The 21,652-nt window shown below is 44.3% G+C and overlaps 1 protein-coding gene across 3 annotated transcripts in view; it reads left to right on the top strand.

Annotated features, from left to right (window-relative positions):
- TET3 (tet methylcytosine dioxygenase 3) overlaps positions 1-21,652 on the top strand; it is a 289,713-nt gene that overhangs the window by 41,133 nt on the left and 226,928 nt on the right. Inside the window, exon 1 of one of the 3 annotated variants that reach the window (XM_085633449.1) lies at positions 14,481-15,154. The exons of the other annotated variants lie outside the window; for them this stretch is intronic. The gene's annotated coding sequence lies outside the window, so the exon portion shown is untranslated. Of the gene's footprint in view, positions 1-14,480; positions 15,155-21,652 lie in introns of those variants that run through there. 3 annotated transcript variants of the gene reach the window in all.

Raw genomic sequence — 21,652 nt, 5'->3', positions numbered from 1 at the left:
TGGTCCTAATCTTCTGATGAGGGTTGTGCAAACTTGTGAACTTTTTCTCTTATAAACTTCCCTTAATATTTGCAAGCTCTATGCTTACTACCCAGAAGTCCTCCGGTTCTCCACATGTAGTTTACCATATAAAAATATGGATTCTTGCATCCCTTTTAAGTCTTGAGAGAAGAAAAAAATCGCAAAGTTGCACAGTTTTTTAATGACACCGTATGAAAATGACACATTCATTTTCAGCGCGATCCAATATCCACAAAGGAATTTATCAGTCTGTTGGAAAGATTATCCTAGATTATGTCGATATAGGAATCTCTGGGGGCTGCTTAAATCTGAGGGTAGCTTTTGTTGGGTGTTTACATCTTCAGTAAACTCGTGTCTTCTCCTAGTGATATTTAATAGAATATGGCTTGGCCTACCATGACTGGATCTTTTACTTTGGAGGAGGGTTGTATTACTTTGAAGTGCTAGATTTGTATAGCACTACATGCCACTGATGAGATAAGGAACTGCTCAGATTTGCATTGGTTGCTGCTGCTTTTTCTACATACATGATTGGGAGGACGTTGGATGTAGTAATTTGCACATACCTACATTCCAATCTCTGTATTTGATTATCTGTGTCTTATGATCATGTTAATGGTTAGAGCATGGATTCTAGTGACCTAGGAAATGCAAGTGATTTTTGATTTTCTGATTTGTATAGGGATCAAGTTCCACATTGTTGCATTCTAAGCTGTGTTACTGCCAGTTCAGACATTTTTACGTCTCACCAACCAAACAGTGCAGAATTTCTGTCGGTGAACTTGGATCACGTCCATTGGTTGCCCTTGATTTGCCTTTATTATCACTCTCATTTGCTTGCTTCTTATTCGTCCGCTTGTGTGGACTTGACTTCCTCTTCTTGTGTTTGACCCTATCCTGGAGCATGGATACAATACTTGTGCCTTCCATTGTTCACTTTTGAAGTACTGCTTTTTTGTGTGTTTTTTGTTGTTTAAGCACTTCACAAGAGTGTGTTTTTCTACTGTCTCCCTTGTTTACTGCTCTTCCCCGCCTGCCGTGCTCTAGTTTGCTTTCTCCGACCTGTGTGCTTTAACACTGCCCGCTTTGTGCTTCTTTTTTACTTTCTTGCCTATGTACTTCAATGCCCCAGCAGCTCCACATTCCTCTCTGATCTCTGTACTTCTTTCTCCCCTGTGCACCAGGTTCCTCTCTTGCGTGTGTTGGTTTAGCCCCTTTATCCCATATTGCCTTCCCCCGGAACCCTCCTTGTTGCGTATCAACACCTGCGCTTTCTCTTTAGCGTCACCCACAGCGTCCCCAAAAAAGAAAAAAAAATACTTTTGTAAGGCAATTGGTATGGAATTTCTATTAAAAGAAAATCCAGCTCATGGAAGTGCGATGCAGATTACTTAGTAAGTCTTGCTTCTGTTTACAGGCAGCCAGTTTTGGAATACAATTCTTGTTGTGGTGTGAGCCTACATTGATGTGTTTAGAAGCAGACTGCAGCTACATTCAGAATTTTCTAAAATAATAAACGCGCTTCACTGTGAAGTCCCGGTGTCGCCAACCCGCTGCGAGCTGCCAGTAGCTCGCAGATCCCCTACAGACTTGCTTGCAGTCGGTGCTGGAGTCAGATTTATGACTCCGGTTGCGGCATGGTATGGCAAACTGAAGATTGAGATAGTGAACTTTTCAATAAAAGTATTTGTAAAACTCAATATTGAAGCCTGAGAACAAGATGATGTTTCTGAATGCTTTTAAATGGGAGAAAGTCAAAAAGAAACGCTACCATAAAGATTACACTAACTTTACATTTTAATTATCTTCCATTTCAAAGTGTTGCATTTAAAAACAGTAGACCTTTTGTTCACAGTGGCCAGTAGATGCTGTGCTAATATTTATTACTGAAAAAATAGTAATTTATTTCAATGGGGGAAATTTAAAGTGAAGAATTTTTTTTTTCTATGAAACATTAAGGGCCTGATTTAGATTTTGGCGGACAGGTTATTCCGTAACAACGGTGATGGATATCCCATATGCCGAAATTTAAATACCATTATATCCTATAGGATGTATATTTCGGAGGACAGGATCTCCATCACTGTTGTGACGGAGTAACCCGTCCACCAAGATCTAAATCGGGCTCCAAGTCTTTTCTCTTCTTTTAGTTAAGCCAATTACGTCTTAACTTTTTATGAAGCATGTTTCTTCACTTTAAGTTCCTTCCATTTAAACAAATGTCTGTATTTTACTGTTTATAAATATGGCATTGTGTGTACAGCCCACAGGGAGCAAGATGTGTGCTGTTGGTATATGTGACACTGGTAACTGGGAAAGAATTTAAATGAGGAGTTTAATGGAATCCAAATAAAGAGATCTCTTCGGTTTGATTTTCTTCTATTTCAAAGCTTCGCCTTTACACACAGCAGGCTCTTTGCTCCCATATTTAGAACTGTTGCTTGGATATGAATTTACCTGAAAAAATAAAAAGACAAGAGGCATTTGGGTAAACAGGAACAAGTTGGTTTAATTAAATGCCGTGTCCTGAAGAGTATCGACAGCGTAGCATTTTGAGAAAGTCTCTCATTGTACAGAAGTTTTGGCTGACCATTTCTACTGCTCATGTGGTACAGTAAACCCATCTGGCATTCTTGGCATGATCTTAAACAGGAAGTACAACTATCTGAAAAGTGGGACACAGGTGGCTCTCTCCCTCGGGGAGAACTAGTGTAAGCAAGTGTGTATGTGTTCAGATGTCTAGTGTGGGGAGCACGTGATCACTACCTGTGGTGTGTATGCTGTGTCCTGATTGAGTGTTCCTAACTGTATGAGGCATGTATCTTTGTTGTATTTTGGGAGGCGATCCTTTGGTCAAATGTGTTTTATTGGGGCAAATTTCCTCAGTCCTGCTTTTGGCACAACTGCCTATCTGTGGGATCGATCAGGGTTTTCACTGGATGCGCGTTTATCTTTGGGCAAAGTGTATTCCCACCTGTGACCAGCCTATTGGTAGGCTTGGGTCACAGGGCTTGTCTGACCATGTATCTCTGACTCTGCGTTGATGGTCACCTTGGGTGAATCTGACAGCAAGGATATGAGTTCACTAAATTGTGTACAATTAACATGGTGGTCATTGATCTTATTTTACCAACATTCTCCGTATTGTGCGTACAGTTGCCATAGTGTACATTGATATTGTCTTTACTGATAACATTGTTTTGCGTGCAAAGATTATGGTATACATTGACATTGGTTCTACTGGTATCGACATTATGTGAGCACATTTTGACGTGCATCAACACTTTGTTTATAGGTATTGCCGTGGTCAGGCCTGCTTATATCATGGTGTGTAATGACATTGTATTCATGGATATTAAGAATTGAACAGTGCAGTCATTATTTCAAGTGGGAGAAATTTAAAGTGCAGATTTTTTTTCTCCATATTATGAACTTGTTGCAGAACACTTTTCTGCACTTCAAATTTCTCCCATTTGAAAAAAATATGGTTGTATGTTTGTGTTATACATGTGAAGTTGCAACATATGGTGAAAGGTATGTCCTGTGTCAAGTACATATAGCAAAGGTTCTCTGGCACCCATACACACATATCCCATTAATATGCACACATGTTCATACATCCTCGTTGACCACGGACACATGTGGCTGCCCTGTCATAGTGCCCCTAGTCAAAGTATGGACATTAGAATACATATCAATGAAGCTGGGCATGGGGGTGGGTGTGTCTGTTAGGAATGTGTGAGTTGCTCAGCCTTCAGTAGCTCGCAATGAGTTTCACTGATCAGAATTGCCTATCAATACAGAAGAGGTTGGAGACCCATGGTGTAGTCTGTTGGTATAGTCGCGATGATCTACTTAAAGGCCATGTTGGCTTGAGCGTTTTGAGGGAAGCAAAGAGACTAAAAGATTATCCTAAGGCATCTGATCATGTAGAAACTTAAATTGAGACTTGATTTACTTTTGATATAAGACAGGGATTGGCCCATAATTATCCATAACATGGGAGGAGGAGCCAAGATGGCGACCGGAGCAGTCGCTTGAGCGCCCGGCTCCGTCGGCCCTTGGCCTCGGACTATCATCCTGATTCCTATCCTTGCCGATTTTCGAGGTGCAACGCGTGCGACGACGCGCTGACTGCGCCGTCGCTTTCCCGAAGTCTTAGCCCGCCCGGATGCCGGAGTTCTTGGTGCCTTTGTTCTCCGCCCTGGACCCTTGCTCTACTGTGGCCTCGGCCGGCCCTCTGGAAGCGTTGCAGTCACCGGACCCGCTGGTGCAAATCTGAGCCCGAGGTCCCGATCCCGCCTCACGCCACGTACGGTCGCCAGAAGAGCCAGGAGAGAGACGCCCGGACACCTCCTGTACCCTGCACCTGACGGGCTGGAGCTAGAGGGTAAGCCCCGGTGTGGCGGGTCTCCTACCCCGCTCTGTGGACCACGCTGTGGAAGGCTGCAGACCCCCTTCTATGGTCTAGTCGGCTGCAAAGAGAGCCCGAGGGAGGGGAAGCGCCTGCTGGCTTTCACCTGTTGCGGCGCAGACCTGTTGGGAATTGCCTCCTTGTCACGATCCCCCCCCTGGCCACGGTACCGTTTAACGGTAAAACATGGCGCTGATTGCCTGCTCGCTGCTGGGGGGTGATGCTCCGGTCTCGCCCGCTGCCCGCTTCGCCCTCCCTCTACCAGACTCCAGTTCCCCAGTGCCGTCCCGGATTGCTGCCGTTGTGGGGACGCAGCTTCCGCTGACATACGGCTCCGTTCTGGCTGCCCTGCGGGACTTTCGTCTGCAATTGTGTGTCGGCTTGCAAACGCTGAGTGAGCGGTTCGACTCTACACTGTCTGCTGCGGGCCGTGAGCGCCCCGTTTGTGATCAACAAGACGTGAGTCTGCCAGTGCTGTGGTCCTCATGCGGGGAAGCAACGACTGGGTATAACGGTGCTACACTGGTGTCTTCATTTGGCTTTCCCGGCGCTCAGGATCAATCGCTCTCCTGCTCAATGGCAGACACTTTGCTTCCCCGGTCATTGCTGCCTGCTTTGTTGTTGCCTGCCTCACCGTGCCCGCAGGAGTTTCCAGCTGAACTACACCTGGCGACCTCGAGGAACCGTTCACGGTGGCCTACGGCTCCTTTTATGTGGAACTCATGTACTTTACAAGCCAGGTCTGGATTTTATATGGTGTGCAAGGGGACCTCCATAGATGATCGGCGGCCATTTTGTGACTCTACTTCTCCATCTTCTCCCAAGTGGCCATATTGTCTTTGTCTGTTCGGGATGCGGGGCATTCACGAGAGGGCGGGTCTAATCGTACGCCCGCGATCGGGCCAGGGCTAGATTACTCTCTATCCTCATGGCTTCACGGCCGGGCTGGACTGGGACTGGAATTGTCTACATATGTTGTGCGCACTCGTCGCGATCTGTCTGCCTTCTTTGCCTTGGTGTTACATGCTATCTTCACACGACCGCCTTTGGGTGTAGTGGGATTTCGGTGTGTGGAGGATTGGTTGGCCGGTGGTGTCGGGCGCTCCGAGGATACGTGGGCTCCTCCCCACCTCCTTTCTTCTTTCTTCTCTTAGTTTCTTTACTCTATTCCTACTTTCTCTCTTGTCTATATTTCGGGTTCATTGGGCGACAGGCACTATGCTGGGGGGGTAGGCCATAGCCTCCGCATTGGTGTAGGGTGGGGGGGTAATTTACTGTTTCTTTTTAGTTCTATGGGCCTCTTTCTTTCATGTCTCTGCGCTATACTTGTTTCGATTCGGGGTCCGGGTGTGGGGTGGATTGAGTGGGGGCGGCTTTTAGGGGGTGCGTATTTACTACTGTGATGATCCTGTTATCTAACTGCATCGCCTTACTGTATGAGATTTTCTATGGCTGTTTTAATGATGCTGCTGCCCTCCAGTGTATGAAGCCGACTTGCGGACTCGAATCTCCTTGTTTCTATCCTTTACTGCCCTTTTTTCTCGATAAAAATTTTTTTTTTTTGAAAACCTTAAAATTAACCTTCACTTCTCCTTCCCCCGGTGTCAAGGATCCCTCCAGTGTATGAATCCTGAATCGTTGCTAATCTTGACCTTGACGCACAGGGGATGTATTGTTTGTCTCTGTGCTCAACCGTATTGTGGCCGGCCTGATGGTTGTAGGCCCGTATTTGTTCTTTTACTATGCACAAATAAAGGTTTTGGGAAAAAAAAAAAAAAAAAAAAAAAAAATTATCCATAACATATTTACTTAGGTTCCATTTGATGGCTGTGACCCTAAATCTTGAAGCCAGTTGTCTTAAGGAAGGTGGCATGCATTTATTGCATGTTAGTAGCTTGTCGTAATTGTCCAGTGGTGTTTGAGTCGAAATCCAATGGATTTTCATTCTTTAGTACGATCTGCGTGCCACTGACTACTTGTAGCACTGGAGATTTAATTAGGTGCTAAGTTGAGGTTGAAGGCAGAGATACATTTTGATCAATAGTAGTAGTAGTAGAGCAGAGCAGTAGTAGAGCCTTGGACCACCTGTGGATTTGAATGATACTGAGCTGAAGGTAGGAAGAGAAAGGAAAGATCTATTATAGAGGTAAAAGGCCCTCTATTTTAGGACAGTTCCTTGACTATCTAAGTTTTCAAGAATCTGTAACCTTGCAGAACAGTGAAACCTCAAGTAGAAGGAATATTGATACTCCTTTTGAGTGAACCATAGTTTAGATCTCCTCCAGTGTGATTATCAATGCTGCTTAGGTACTATTTCCAGACTGAATTCTATTTGACAGTATGGGTGCCTATTATTTTATTCTACGAATGCAGGTAATTGATTCAAAACTTATTAGGTCTCGCCTAGGCAGCACTTGGGCGGTCTCTTCGAGGCATGCAGTATTCAGGATATGGGCTTTAAGCTCCACCTATGTTCCGCTCATGTATTTTTATTGCCTCCTTTTTGATTTCTTTTGGAATTGTTTATATTTCATTGCCTTGTTTGTTTAGTAGTCCCTCCTTAGTGCCGCCTTCTCTCCTGTTGTAACCTCCCATGAGGACAACCCCTCTTACATGTGTCCTTACTCTGTATGTTTCATTAACTGTTTGTGAGCACTTTTTTGTTAATGACTTGTTGTCATAGCTGGCGTTGCACGCACGACAGCAGCTCACTTCCCCAACATGTTGTTCCTATAATTAAAGTTGTGTTTTTGATTTGTTTCATATCAGTTCCTTACTGCGCGCTGCTTAGTAAGATCGCCTGTTGCGGGCCAACATTCTGTGGGGTTATTTTGCATGCCGCGCTTCATCTTTAACTATGGCTGCCTGCACCTTTTTTTTGTTCTGCGTAGCTTGCCCACATCTTTTTTAAACCCTGCGATTAGCGGTGAGGAAAGCAGGAGGTCTCTTGTCTCTCCCTCTCCTCGGTCTGAGGCTCTCTCCTCGGTCTGAGGTGCTCTCGCTCTCTCTCCTCTGTCTGAGATTCTCTCTCTCTCTGCTCCCCCTCTCTCTGCTCTCTGCTCTCTCTCCCTCTCTGCTCTCTCTCCCTCTCTGCTCTCTCTCTCTGCTCTCCCTCTCTGCTCTCCCTCTCTGCTCTCCCTCTCTGCTCTCCCTCTCTGCTCCCTCTCTCTGCTCCCTCTCTCTGCTCCCTCTCTCTGCTCCCTCTCTCTGCTCCCTCTCTCTGCTCCCTCTCTCTGCTCCCTCTCTCTGCTCCCTCTCTCTGCTCCCTCTCTCTGCTCCCTCTCTCTGCTCCCTCTCTCTGCTCCCTCTCTCTGCTCCCTCTCTCTGCTCCCTCTCTCTGCTCCCTCTCTCTGCTCCCTCGCTCTGCTCCCTCGCTCTGCTCCCTCTCTCTGCTCCCTCTCTCTGCTCCCTCGCTCTGCTCCCTCTCGCTCTGCTCCCCCTCTCTCTCTTCTCCCTCTCTCTCTCTGCTCCCCCCCTCTCTCTCTCTCTGCTCCCCCCTCTCCCTCTCTCTGCTCCCCCCTCTCCCTCTCTCTGCTCCCCCCTCTCCCTCTCTCTGCTCCCCCCTCTCCCTCTCTCTGCTCTCTCTCTCTCTGCTCTCTCTCTCTCTGCTCTCTCTCTCTCTGCTCTCTCTCTCTCTGCTCTCTCTCTCTCTGCTCTCTCTCTCTCTGCTCTCTCTCTCTCTGCTCCCTCTGCATGGCTATGGGGCTCACATAACTGCTGGAGCTGTCCTCTCCCAGTCAAAGTGCAAGGAGCATCCCCTTATAGGCGCAGGAAGAGGTGAAGCTGCAGCAACCACCGCTTCTATTAACATATAGACTGCTGAGCTCTCCTGCTTGGAAATGCCTCTCCACCCCAGGGCTCACTGCAGAAGCCTCTATACCGCAACCCCTGTAAGATGTGGTGATCTCTGGTGGTGGCATGGTCGGTGGTGGCATGGGGTGCGCTCAGTGTGAGTAAGATGACACCCCCTCACACCAATATAACAATGCTACGTACTCCTGCTTATGAACAACACGCTTTTGCATCAAACCTGCTATTCTTTATATGTCTTTTGTTTACTGCTGCCCCCCACGATTTCAAAACAACCATATCTTTGTCATGAACAGTGGTGCATGTATTGCCAATGTTTTGTTTTCAAATACTTCTTTTGAAGTTGAGAGATAATTTCTCTTTTATCTACTTAAGTGTGAACCAAGAGACTACTATGTGATCATTATATTAGGTAAAGCTTTGCTGGCTGGACAAAACTTGTGTTCCACTACAAACAAACAAAACATAACAAAGAAACATTGTCATTTACAATGCCAATAGCTCGAACTTTCACTAATGTGAGGCCGATTGCATTGCAAATGCGTGTTTTTAATTGAGTTTCACAGATGGCGAAGAGTTGCCTATCAGTTCATTACTAGAAAGTTCCATAGGATCGAAGCCAAGTTATTTTTAGAATAAGATTTTATGTTGGCATGACAGCTTTGGCCAGGATGACGGCAACGCCATTAACCTCTTCTATGCCCATGACGAGATAGTCTCGTCATGGAGCATGATTGCGCTGTGCCCATGATGAGACTATCTCGTCATGGACCCCGCCCGCTAATGAAAGGCCCGGCACAGCAGGGGGGAAGGGCGGGGCACTGAAGGGGTTAAGGAGAATGTTGTTGAATGAACGTGCTGGTCTGGTGGAAGCTGATGATCTGGGCGCTTTTGAACTTTTCAGAGATTAAGGGGTTAAAGAGTAGAAATGTCAACCTTGACTTGTTTGTCGCATTTGAGCTGGGAATCGGAAGGTTAGATTCCCCCTTTTTACTTTTTACTTTTTTTTTCTCTCTTTTTCCCTGGTTACACTTCCATGTGTCTGGCTTTTACTATTTTTGGTATGTTTTATAACAGCACAAATTCTTTAACAAGTAATTTCAAAGTATGACATTGGTAAATTGTCTGAGTATGAGAAATTTGAAACGTGACCATAACATTTTGGCACTTAGTTTTGGAACAAAGATTTGAAAAAGTGGAATGACATTGTCTATTAACTTATAAATGTATTAAACATAGCTCATTAGCTCGACATCATAGTGCACGTATATTGTAGTGGCTATGCAATTGGTAGTTTTTTTTGTCTAATTTGTTCCACTTAATTGTAATAGTGTACGAAAACTCGTAGATCATGGAGTCTAATTCCTATCTGACTTTATAGAAAACTCTATAAAGTGGCTTAGTTTGAGATTTTAATACCCAATTATTTATAGCTAAGTGGTCAGCCAGAAAGTCAAAATGTTTCTGGGAGTGGGTCGCTTTTAAGTCCCTGCTTTCAGAGTTTTGCAATTAATTATTTTTATGAAATCCCCTTTGGGCATCTGCATTCAGAGACGTGGCACTAGTAATGCAATATTATTGGCTTATCAACATTTGTAGATTTTGGAATGGCACTGTACTGCAAATGTGTTGTCTGTTTTTTGTTTTTTTTTAAGATGTCTTCCTGTTCCTTTATATAGTTCTTTATCTTAATTTTACTGGTTTTGTTTTGGGAATCAGCCAGCAGAGTTTTTTGAGGCGTTTAGTAGGTGCTATGGATTGGAATGATAAGAGGTTGTCTTGGACAGCAGTTAAACGACAGTAGAACTGTTGAACTGTTATTGTTGGTCTGATGATTAAAGAAATTGGTAGCTGGGAGCAAAAGGATAATGCCAAGGTTATTTTTCCATTGCCTAACATTTTATAGGTGGGTTAGTAATGCTACTGGCTTTCTGTGCCGGAGGAGTGGAACCCCTGAATAGGATGACCTGATGCAGGATCTCCTCTTTGTGATTTTGTTCCGCAACTGTCTCTAATCGTCTGTGTTCTGCAGTTAGGTGATGAGCTACGAGAGGTGTTCCTGCTAATCCTTTGTGCCTCAAGGTACTAGCGAAGGCAAAACATATGGTCATTTGAGAGGTGCTTTCTTCACCCCATACTTCTGAAGTTCACCTTCTGAAGTTCACCTGTCAATTATTCGTGGGTCCCTCCAGTCTGCCAGTCCTGAACTCACTCCACTTTCTTTGAATATTCTTTGCCTCTTCCTATGGAGATCAAAACATTTGTTTTTCAGCTTGCAGATTCTACAGGGATGCGGCTATTGCCGTTCAGCATTCAGATAACCCTAATTGATTGGCTTATGTGAATTATTGGTGAACCGTTTTCATTTCGTTCTCGTCTAAGGATCATTGACATCTGTCATGTGAGCCGTTTATCATTTTCATTTTAACCCACAATGCTGGTACAATGGACCTCTTTCAAGATGGCTGGGACGCCTGGGTAGGTGTGAGAATTACGACAAATATATGCTTCGTACTTAATTCATACACCTGAAAACCAGCTGGACTGTCCCCTTCTGTCATGGCATTTTCCTCTAGTTATTTTAACTCCACATCCCGACAATCATTGTGCTTAAAAGCTTGGCACACTAATGGACATCTAGACGTTCACGCTGCTGTCGGGCTAGCAGAGCTCCTTTGCTCAGTTTGGTCCATTTCAGAAAGTCTAACTCTTCCTATTCGATGTCCAGTCTATACAGTTGTGTTCCGTCTCTATCATCCCTATGCAAAATACCTTATAATGACTGGTAGCATTTGTGAAAGTGTGAGCTAATCCGTATACAATATGATTGCTGTTTCTTGACAGGGAGCTCATACATTTCTATTTTTTGAGTACATGTATAGTTTTTATAGGTTAGGTGATATTTTAATGTTGCTATCCTCAGCGAGATTTTAAAAAATATTTGAAAGTGCTTCTGTCTGGTTTGTTTAACTGGCCTTGAATGATCTGGTGACCCTTTGTGGCCTACCCCCCCCCTCCCCCCCCTCAGCTGGATCGTGGAGTTCACCATGTGTGATCCATGACCACATTTTTAACAATTCACTGCTTTCCCTAATCTTTCCCCTGGGTAGTTCTGGTCTGGTCTGAAACTATTTGAGTGTACAGATTAGGTGTAGATGATTGGATTCACTTGCTCAGTTAAAACTGTTGCCGTCTCTTGAAGTTGAGTGTCAGAAAGTTACCTATGGTCTGTGTTGGTCTACTTTCCACGGTGTGGAGGCTTGGGTTGCAGCACAGATCACCTTTTTTCCTCTTCATATTTACCTCCATCTGCCACCTTGGCGTTTGTGTACCTTATCCTAGCATATCTAGGCTCTGGATGAGAGCATATTTGTTTTGGGGTGTAGTCTGAACACATGACAGAAGAGCTGCTACTTGGCTTGAGCCAGTGTTTGCGCATTTTCTCTTTACAACCGCCAGTTAATAATTAACAGCAGCCTGTCGCATGAGGTACACAACAGAGGGAATCCTTTTACTAGTTGCAATTTACCAGTTGTCCCTAGTTTCATTGTCAGGTCTCTTTGATAGTTGGTTGATTCATTCTTTTAAAGCCAATGGTCTATTTTTATGTGTCTGCCTACCGCGGTAGTGATTATTCAAGTGATACGAAGGACAATTCCCTGTGACAGTCTTCATTTCATAAAGTTGAAGTAGGTTTGTACAATGAAAACCTGTCGCTTTTCAAAACTTCCTGGCCTGGCTTGCACTAAAGCTGCTGCCGAGCAGCCATAGAAAGTCGTGACCAGGTTACAAAGTAGATATTGGAAGAGACCGTTTCTAGACTCAAGCCATGCCAGAGTCCCTTCTGTAACTGGGGAAACTAAAACACTGCTTACAGGATTTCCACCATTGCATAGGGTGAAGTCTCATAACGTTTCCCTTAATTATCGTGACTATCTTGTTGTTCTTCTTTGTGTACCATTCATGGGTTTGGCAGAGAAATTTCGATCTGCTGAGTATGAGAAATGGGAGAGGATTGCTAAAGAGAACATTAAAGCGGGGAAGTGAAGTAGGGGAAAATGGGAGGTAGACCCAAGAAATGTGAAGTGAGGATAGTTATGGGGTAAAGAGTGATTTGTGAAGCAGCCAGAAATACTGATACAGAGAGGTAGAAAGAGAAAGCGGTAAGTAAAGAGAAGCAGAGCGATGGGTAAGGTTTTTCAGTGAGATTGGTAAGGTTTTACAGTGAGATAGAGAGCCAATGGGAGGTGAGTTGGGTGCATGGAGGGTTGAGTTAAAGAGGTACAGTAAAAAGAGGTGAGTTGGAGAGGGGTGGAGAGACCGAAGTAGTAAGGTAGATAAGCGAGGCATTGAAACACAAGAGAGGTAATGAGGCAGAGGGAGGGGTGAAAGTTAGAAAAAAAAAATTTACAGCGCCAGGGAAAGAGGATGAGATAGAAAGCTAGTGAGGGAGGCAGAGTTTGAGGAATGTATTAAGAGATGAGGTAGACATGGGTGTGTTTAAAAAGTTTAGAAGGTATATATAGGTGAAATTGAGGATCTCATGATAAATGAAAGGCGTTTATAAAGAGAGGTAGTGGAAAATGGGTAAAGTAAAGGAGATAAAGGAAACATTGGTAGCAGTGGTGGAGATGTGAGGCAGTGAATAAATGGTGAGGTTGAGTTTGTAGAAGATGTTGGGGAAGGAGAGAGATGAGGTAGTGAGATGTGAAGCAGAGATAAATGAGGGAAAGGTGAAACAAAGTATAGTATACTAGAGTTGAGGTATGGTTGGGGAATGATAAAGACCACTGAAACCGGGGAAAGTACATGGTGGAGCAATCGAGGGGGATGAGACTAAATGAAGCAGCGAGCTGCGTTGAGGGTAAGGTTGACATGGCTGAGGTAAAGCGAGGTGAAAGTAGTTGAGATGAAAAGGTGAGCATGGAAAGTGGGGAAGGTGTGAGGTTCTGAGAAACTGTTAGATATGTGGGGTAGAGGTTTATGGAAAGAGGTGGGGTAAACAGATTGTGATAGTTAGCATGCAGATAGAAGTCTAAACATAGGAGGTAGAAGAAAGGGAAAAAAGGAGGAAGAATTGGGCTGAAAGGCCGATGGGGGACAGATGGGTAGACTGTGACACAGATGACCGAGAAATGAGAGCGTGAACAGGGATTGAGTAACTGATGAGGTGGGGTGAAATAGAGCGGTAGAGAGTGATGGAGTAGAGAAAAGTTAGATCGAGAGGTACAGATGCCAGGTAGACAGGAAGGTGAATTAAATGGCGTAAAGAGATTTTAAGGTAGGGTGAGCTGGACAGGGAGAGAAATGATAGTGAGAAGCAAGTGACTTAAAGAAAGGGGCCATTAAGGAGTGATGGGATAGTGATAGAGAAAGAGACTCAGAAGTGCGGGTAGCAGAGGGTTAGAGGTTAACACAAAGGGACGAGAGAGACACTGGTCTGATAACTTTACTGGAGGGAGAAGCTTTGGAAGGTGCCGGCCTTGAGCAATTGCCTATTTAGCCCAGGGCGTAAAACGGCTCTAAGAAAAGTTCCCTTCTAGAGAAAGGGAAGAAAACGGAGTACCTCCGATTTTTTTCTTTTAAATGCCTTTTTAGGAAATGTGATTGCTGTGTTATGCTTTTATCCTCTGACTCCTGTTACCATGCCTCCTGGCGTGTGCAGTTTGTTTTCATGTACTTTACTGCCACTGAAGAGAGAGGCTCTAGTCTTGCTTTCAAACTGAAAACTCCCAATCACGGGTCTGGTATGCCACAAAATTGATGTGCACGTCATAATGTTTCTAGTACATAAATGCGTGACGTGCGTACAATGAAGCAGTTGTTTAAAAAAATGTGGAATATTTTTGGAAAGAAATTGTAAACGAGCCGCTTGCCTTATTTATATACATACTGCAAATATCCGCGACCACCTTTATAATTTAACAAATCTCGTTATAGCGCATTTTGCTTCCCTTGTATGTGACTGCTGGTGTGGTATGGTTGTGTTCCAGGCTGGCTGTGACACCTGTCACCTGCTTGAGAGCGCGGCTGAGGCCTCACTGAAACAGACGGCACAAGCCGGCTTTGGCTTTCTAGGAACTCTCGGCGCTTGCTTGGTGCAGGGTTTGCAGTTCTGTCGAGTGTGGAGCGGGTCAGTTCAGGCTGCCTTCACATACGCGCAGCCGAGCCCGCGACCACGGGGACAGCGGCCGGCCAAAAATACACCCTTGGCAACCTTTGTTGACACGTTTCCAGGAGGGCGGGCGTCCAGTTGGCGTCGGTAACGAACTGCCGGTTTGTGGAGCCTTAAAGTGAAACAAATCATTTTGTTTAGTAAGAAAAACCGACGGATACATTTAATGGGGTCGTTCAGTTTGAGCTGAACGATGTCTCGTTAAAGGCGTAACTGACTGCCTTAAAGGGGAACGTGCAGCATTCCAAGTGGCCGGTGGGGCTGGGGCAGTTCATGCGGGGCTTACGGTGGGCCACTCTCAAGCCCCACCACAGACCTTCTCGAGCTTCCAGCTCTCCGCTGGGACAGGCCTCGTCGTTATTCTCTAACATTATAAATTATATGTAAAAACCGATCCCTTCGCAGGGAGCTGCTCGTCTTAATTTCAGCCCGCAGTAATCTGGATTTAAAGGGAGCGGACCCCCTTTTCCAGTCTGCCTTGATTCGTGCCCTTTCAGCATTTGGAAAAGCACCGTGCATTAAGTACGTGCACCGAATGACGGGTGTAATGGCCCCACAGCTGTTCAGACGGCGAGGGGAGGGGAGGTGTGTGTAGTCTGAATAATTTACCAGCCTGCAGCTTCCTGCTTTCTACTCGGTAGATATAGTATCTCGTTAAAGAAGGCACTCCACTTTTTTTCTTTATTTTTCCCTTTCGTGTCGTCGTAATAACTTCTCTGGAAGAGCTCTCAAATGTAAGTTTTTGTTTCTGGCCTTTTCTTATATGTTCAGTCTTTGTGAGAAGGGTATTTCTTTGTTTCTTTTAAGAAGCCGGGTTTCCCGGAAAAATGCATGGTGGATTTCTGCTGACACGCTCAGTCTTTGTTTAAAACAATTTGCAGGCTCCCTTTGTGCTTTTCTAGAAGTATCTTTTATGTATTCAGTTTGTACCCTGTACCCTGTTTTGCCAACAATGTAACTGTTTTTGCTCAGTTAGTTCGGGTTTAAGTACAAGAGAGCGCAGCGCACTTTGTCATGAAACCACCGTGAACTCCCTAGCCAGTTTCAAATGTACTTATTTAGTCAGAGGGACTTTACCGGCTAAATTGAGAATCTTTAGTTTACAGAGTTTATTCTGAAATACTTTATTGTCGACCATCGCACCCACGTACGTTGTTCAAATGTTTATGATAACTGACATCCGACCCCAGATCTACAATTGAAAGAAAGCATGTGTGTAAAACAAGGGCCTTTCATTTCGGTTTTTGTTCTGTTACAGAGAGAGCACATTCCAAGGTTCGTTTAGTAACATTTAACTACTTTTGAAATTAGTCGTCGTTTTTTCCTTGAAGCCTCAAATGCAAATCGGTTTTAGATGTTTGTTAGAACATTTGCCTGGTTTGGTTTGTGACCATTTGGCAAGACACACTATTGCGAGAGAGAATTAAATTCAACCCGGGGCCTTTAGTTTGCAGCTCTGGAAATGAAGGCCAGAGGTACGTGCCAAATAAATAACTTAATTTCCTTTCCTCACACATGATTAGAAGAGATTTGATTTAATTAACTTTTATAACAGAAAGATGTTTCTGGCCTGCTGTATGAGGTACATGGTAGCTTTTTAGGTCTGGAATTTGACAGCATAGATGTCAAGAGACAATGAGTGGGCGTTGAGTCTGCCCTTTCAACTATTGGCCGCCTTAGATCAGCTTCCTGCAGCCATTGGCTTCAGACCTCGTCAGTCACGCCTCGGCTCAGCCCATTGGAATACCAGTCCCTCACAGGATGGTCTTGGCTGTTTTGTTGTATGCTTGCGCCTCCACTCAAGTGCTTGCATTGCACTGCTTGGGGGGCTGCTTACAACTGTAGCCCTCTCTATGCCTTAGGCAAGACAAACAGGAGACAGCCAAAAGTGCTAATGCTGCCTACCATGGCACAATAAACCAAGACCTATTGACTTTCCCATGGATTGGTTTTTCTAACGTGTCACGATTTATGTAATTGTTGAAGTTCTTTCTTGATGAACAGTGAAACTTGATATTTGTCAGGCAGTAGCTCAGCAGGTTTCCTGACCACTCTTGAAATCTGAGCATTGACCAGTTCATTGGTTACAATTCCAAACAGCTAAGTTGTCCTTTTCATCCTTCAGAGTTTGATAAATTCAGTACCAGTTACAAACCAGCATTGGCATAGCCAGTAGGTCTCACCTTTGGGTTTAGCATGCAGCACAATATCCCCCACTCACATGCCCACACACCAACCCATAGCATGCTGGGACCAGTAGGGCCAATCTTATAAGCAGAAAAGTGAACAGACTAGGCCTACTCTTGTTGGCTACAAATAACAGAACTGAAAGAAGCACAACACCAGGCATGGGTCAACTTAAAATCTAAGCAGTCTGGAGAAAGAAAAAAACTGCCTAAAACTGGCAACAACCGCAGACACACTTTGCCCTGGTGCTGGTGTGATACAGTAAGAGCAAAATATGTTCTAAGGGTGGTTAAATAGCAGATTTAGTGTCAGTAGATAAAGGGTCTCTGGCTTACCCAGGCTGTCATTTCCCTTCAGAAGGTAGCTTTCTAAGGCCCAGCTGGTTTGTAGCCGAGTCCTTGCATGTATTTAGCACGGTATCCCACTACCCTGGAGAACATATCGTGCACAGCCTCAAATCTGATGTTCACACATGGCACTAGTGCATGCGCGTTAATGTGGGAATATTTAACATCTACGGGAGTGGGATGGTCGGCAGGATTGCAGGGCTGCTCATCTCCTTGGAGGAGTAAGTCTCCCTCATGGGAGCAAGTAGCTAGTGACTCATTGATTGGCAGTAGTTTCCTTCTTGGATTTACACCATCGGCTCATCCCGGGCAGAAATAGATTGCTGTAAAAGTATGCACCGTCTGTAGCACTTGCACTCAAAAAACCCTAGGGGCCTGTAGATGGTGAACTACTGTGTCCTTGTGTGCCACACTGAAACTGAGTTCTTGCATATCCCAGATCTATGTGCGAGTAGATCTTCCTCTCCGGAGTTTTGCTTTGCATTCTGGGATTTGTTGTCCTTTTTTCTCATTGTTTACAAAAAAAAAAGGTATTCTGTGACTTTTGTAGTTTATTACTCAGTTTGGCTACCTGAATGGCAGGCGAATATGTATTGTGGAATACAATGTAAAGAGGGGGTTGAAATGGGAAGTGGGTAGAGAGTTTGGGGAAAGAGAGGGGATGCAGTGTGTAGATGGTAGGCAATGGGTGGAATGGAAGACCGCAGCGAACATTCCTTTTGCAAAAAAACTGCAGCAGGAGAATCATGACCCTGTCGTACCTCACCAATCCCTTTTCTAGTGTAGTATGTTGGCTAGAACGGGCAAATGGGGAATGCTTTACTCCTTTAGTTAATATTGCAACCTCTTACAATACGTCTAACCATTCCAGTTGTAAGCAGTGATTTCTGGGCTTCTAGCCATCAAGACAGGTAAGAGTAGGACACCTGCTCCACTGAATATTTTCAGACGGGCAAGCCCCCAAGTGCGAACACTGGCGGGGCCAACTTAGCCATTCACTCTTCAAACTGATAACATCCTATCCATTAAGGAGGGCAAATGTTTTTTGCACCGCAACAAAACAGTAACCGCTGTTGAGCAGCATTATCGCTAACAACCACCCTTTAGGTATTAGACAAAAAGCAGTATTTTATTCAGTCAACCCCCCCCCCCCCCTCAAAAAAAAATTACGATTGCATTGTGAATGGCTGTTGGAACCAGTACCACTTTAATTTTATTCGCTTAGCAGCAACCTTTCCGAATGATCACTGTGCTGGCATTAAAGACAAATAACCCTATATTTGAAGGACATGCACACAACACCTAAAACCAAGGAGGTAAAGCGGCGGGTAATGCAGGGGAAAATTTCTTTCCAGCGGGACTCTAAATTTCGCTCATCTTAGCCATGAGGACATTTGGGGGAATCAAATGTTCGAAGAAACTTGATAACTGCAGTAGTTTTACCATTTCTCCTAAGAATCAATCTCAGGCTTTCCATTTATTGGATGTGAGGCGTCCCTCCACATGCCCCCAACACGCCCGCATTTGATCCCCCTTCATCCACCTCCTGTAAAGGCGCAGACAATGGTGAAAAGAGCGCCCGTGGCTCTTGCCCCAGCGATGGACCTGGGAGTGTGGTTTTCAGTGAGCAGTGCATCCCCATTGCAGCAGCTCCAATCAAAGCAAAAGAGCTAGTGTTTTTCAGCTGCGGCCGAGGAGGAAATGAAACTGGGCACTGGACAGAGTTAAAGGCGAATCGGAGCATGAGGATTGTTAAGGGGCAGGCCCCGGCCATTCAGAGGAGTAAAAGAATCACAAGGGCACACTGATGTTATAACGTAAAATGAACCAGTGAAATAAAATGCAAACGCTTATAAGAAGTGCTCATTCAAATGTAAAAAAACTAACTTCCAAAGACATGAAATACAATGGCTCAATTGGAAGAGGACAAGTCCTGCGTCGATACTCCATGGGGGTTAACACTTTTGAAAAAGGTGGGCCAACATGAAACATTAACCACTTAAGAGCAACGTTTTTTAAAGGACACTAACGCAAGTAAATCGGAAGCTGTGGGCGTGCTGTAAGCCCACAGAGTGAATACAAAATGTCTCAAAGACAGTGCAGACGAGCTGCTTAAACTCGACCTTAAAAAGCAGCTCGTACGTAATTCAATGAATGACTACTTGCTAGTAAATTTATTTAGCAGGTACTGTCTTTGCCTATATGTGTACAAAATCAGTATATGTGGGATTTGAACTTTTTAGTATTGTATTGCAACATTTATATAGCGCTTACTAATCTTAGGTGGAACGCTGAAGCGTTTGCGTAGATGGGAAGCACACTATGCCGCCTAGGGTGTGTGGTTGGAAAGATTTTGTCTTTGTATTGATCTTCTGTGGGAAATGTTTCCATGTCGTGTGTGTGATGGCCATGAGGCACGGTTATCATGTTACGGTATGGTGCGCATAGCTGTGTGTTGGATGATTCAGTGTGAGTGACAGGCATGCAGTTTTATGGTTTTCAGAATGCTGGTAGCTTTGAACGGCTCTTCAGTCCTCTTCATGGTATTTAATACGATATCTACTTAGCTGATTACTCCACTGGGTTGTCCAATCTGACATTTTGTGTATAGTTGTGGTCCTCTTCTGGCATGGTTGGAGGGAGAGAGAAGTTGAGAGATCTGTTGGAATGGACATTTTTATTATCACATATCTGAGTGTCTTAGTGAGATGTAAACAAGTGGTCAAATATAATAGATATTTGGGACCTTCAGTGGTGGACTATTTTAGAGTCCTCTGAATTGTCAACCAAAGTGTGACAGATCTCTTCTGTTATCCAATGTATGTTTATTTGGTGCTGATGGTTTTTTGGCTCTACAGTGCTGGTGATGAACAACCCTCATATCTGATATGTTTTAAGTGAATTTAAAAGGTATAATCTATTTCTGACTGCTGTGTATTATGGTTTTAGTTTATTGTATGCCATATCTGTTATATTTGCAAGTATATAACTATATAATGTCATGGTGAACTGTAGGTTAGCACTTCTTAACTTATCTGCATATTGAAAGCAGTTTGTTGGTTGAGTTGTTTGCAATTCGTGGATTATAAGCTGCGGATTGCTGTTGAGGGTGGAACTGGCTTCTGTTGATATGGAATGGTTTACAGATTGTTACATTTAATTGTCAGTCACTAATTTGAATTGAAAAATAATACATGTTAATGGGAGAGTTTCATTTTGTCATCGTGTGGTTTCAGTGTGCCTTGAAGTGAGCTATGAAGAGATGTGCCGCCATCCCATACTATTTTTTTTAATGACATTAACACAAGGGTGACAGTAGGAAAGCATGCCATGCAAAATCTAGATTTTCATAAATTAGTCTCCAGTTTGAGGGCATTAAGTCTAACTAGAGGTGCCATACAATGTAAACCCTGCTCAGAATGCCGTGCTTGTGCCCAGATCTTGTTGTTGTGTCAGAAGTGCAGCCGTCTGACTTGGCTCAAGTGCTGATTGTGAAAGGGCACCAGTAGATCTCTTTGTGTGCCTCTAATGACACCAGTAGACCATCTCCCGTCGGTGTCTTCACAATGAGGCTCACCAACTCTAAATTCCATGCGTGAACTGGAGTCCTATTGAAACCTGTTTTTTTTTGTTGCCAAACATACCTGTTGAGAGGCAATTTTATGTTTTTTTTAAATCTAAAGTAGACCTGCACATGTATAGTAAAGGAAGCCAGTTCAAAATCTAAAGTTGCACCTCCCCTGCTGCCAGGTCCTTATGCCAATTCTGAAAAGTCACTCCTCCCCAAGTGCACCTCAGCATGGAACACCCAAATTGAAAGAGGGCTTGACCGAGTGGTGAATGTGTGTAATGCAGTTTCAGTTGAAGCATTCCTAGTCCTCCCTGAATCCCTGTTTCTACTTCCTCATTCACTGATCATTAATGAACAGCATCGACAAAAACTAGATGGAAACGGGGATCCAGGGTGGACAAATTGAAACGGTCGGTTGCCACCTGTTCCAGCTGCAGTGTTCTTCATGCTGCAGTGTTTCTGTTTGAGTATAGTGGTTATGTAAGGTGGAGCCAACTCTTGAGTAGTCTTTTGAAGATGAGGTAGTTATCAATGGATCTTATGTTTGGAGGTAAAGAGTTCCATAGTTTGGCTACTTAAACGAAGAAGGATTTGCCAACTATGGATTTTTTCTTGTATGGCGAGATTTTGAAGCGAGGTGCCAATCTAGAGCAGAGATTCCTTTGTTGAATGCATTTGGTGTTTTTATTCCTGATGAAAAGTAGCCCTATTCCATGTATCACTTTGTGGATGATGCAAAGCAGCTTGAATGTGGATCTTCTGGCAACCGGTTACCAATGTAGATCTTCAAGGCAGGTGAAATGTGGGCTTGTGGCTTTATATGTAAGAGTAGTCTGGCAGCAGAGTTCTGAATCTGTTTGTCTTTTCATAGTTGGTAGACGATCCGTGATAGAGGCTATTGGCGTAATCAAGTTTTGACAGATCTAGAGAGATAGTAGCCTGCACCTTGGGTGGAAACCCCAGGTGGGGGAAAATGTCATGCAAAGTTTTTATAGCACAATGAAGCTGGATCTTGCTAGTTTCTCCACTTGGGCATTCATTGATGGCTTGGAGTCCATGGTCAATTTGATGTTTATTATTTCCATAGATACTTTAGGCGGTGTTCCCAGACCGTCAGGCCAGGAAGA

The sequence above is a fragment of the Triturus cristatus genome, chromosome 11, assembly GCF_964204655.1.
Source record: "Triturus cristatus chromosome 11, aTriCri1.1, whole genome shotgun sequence".
Classification (NCBI taxonomy): Eukaryota; Metazoa; Chordata; class Amphibia; order Caudata; family Salamandridae; genus Triturus; species Triturus cristatus.
The sequence above is the reverse complement of the archived record's forward strand: the minus strand, read 5'-3'. Positions and strand labels throughout refer to the sequence as shown.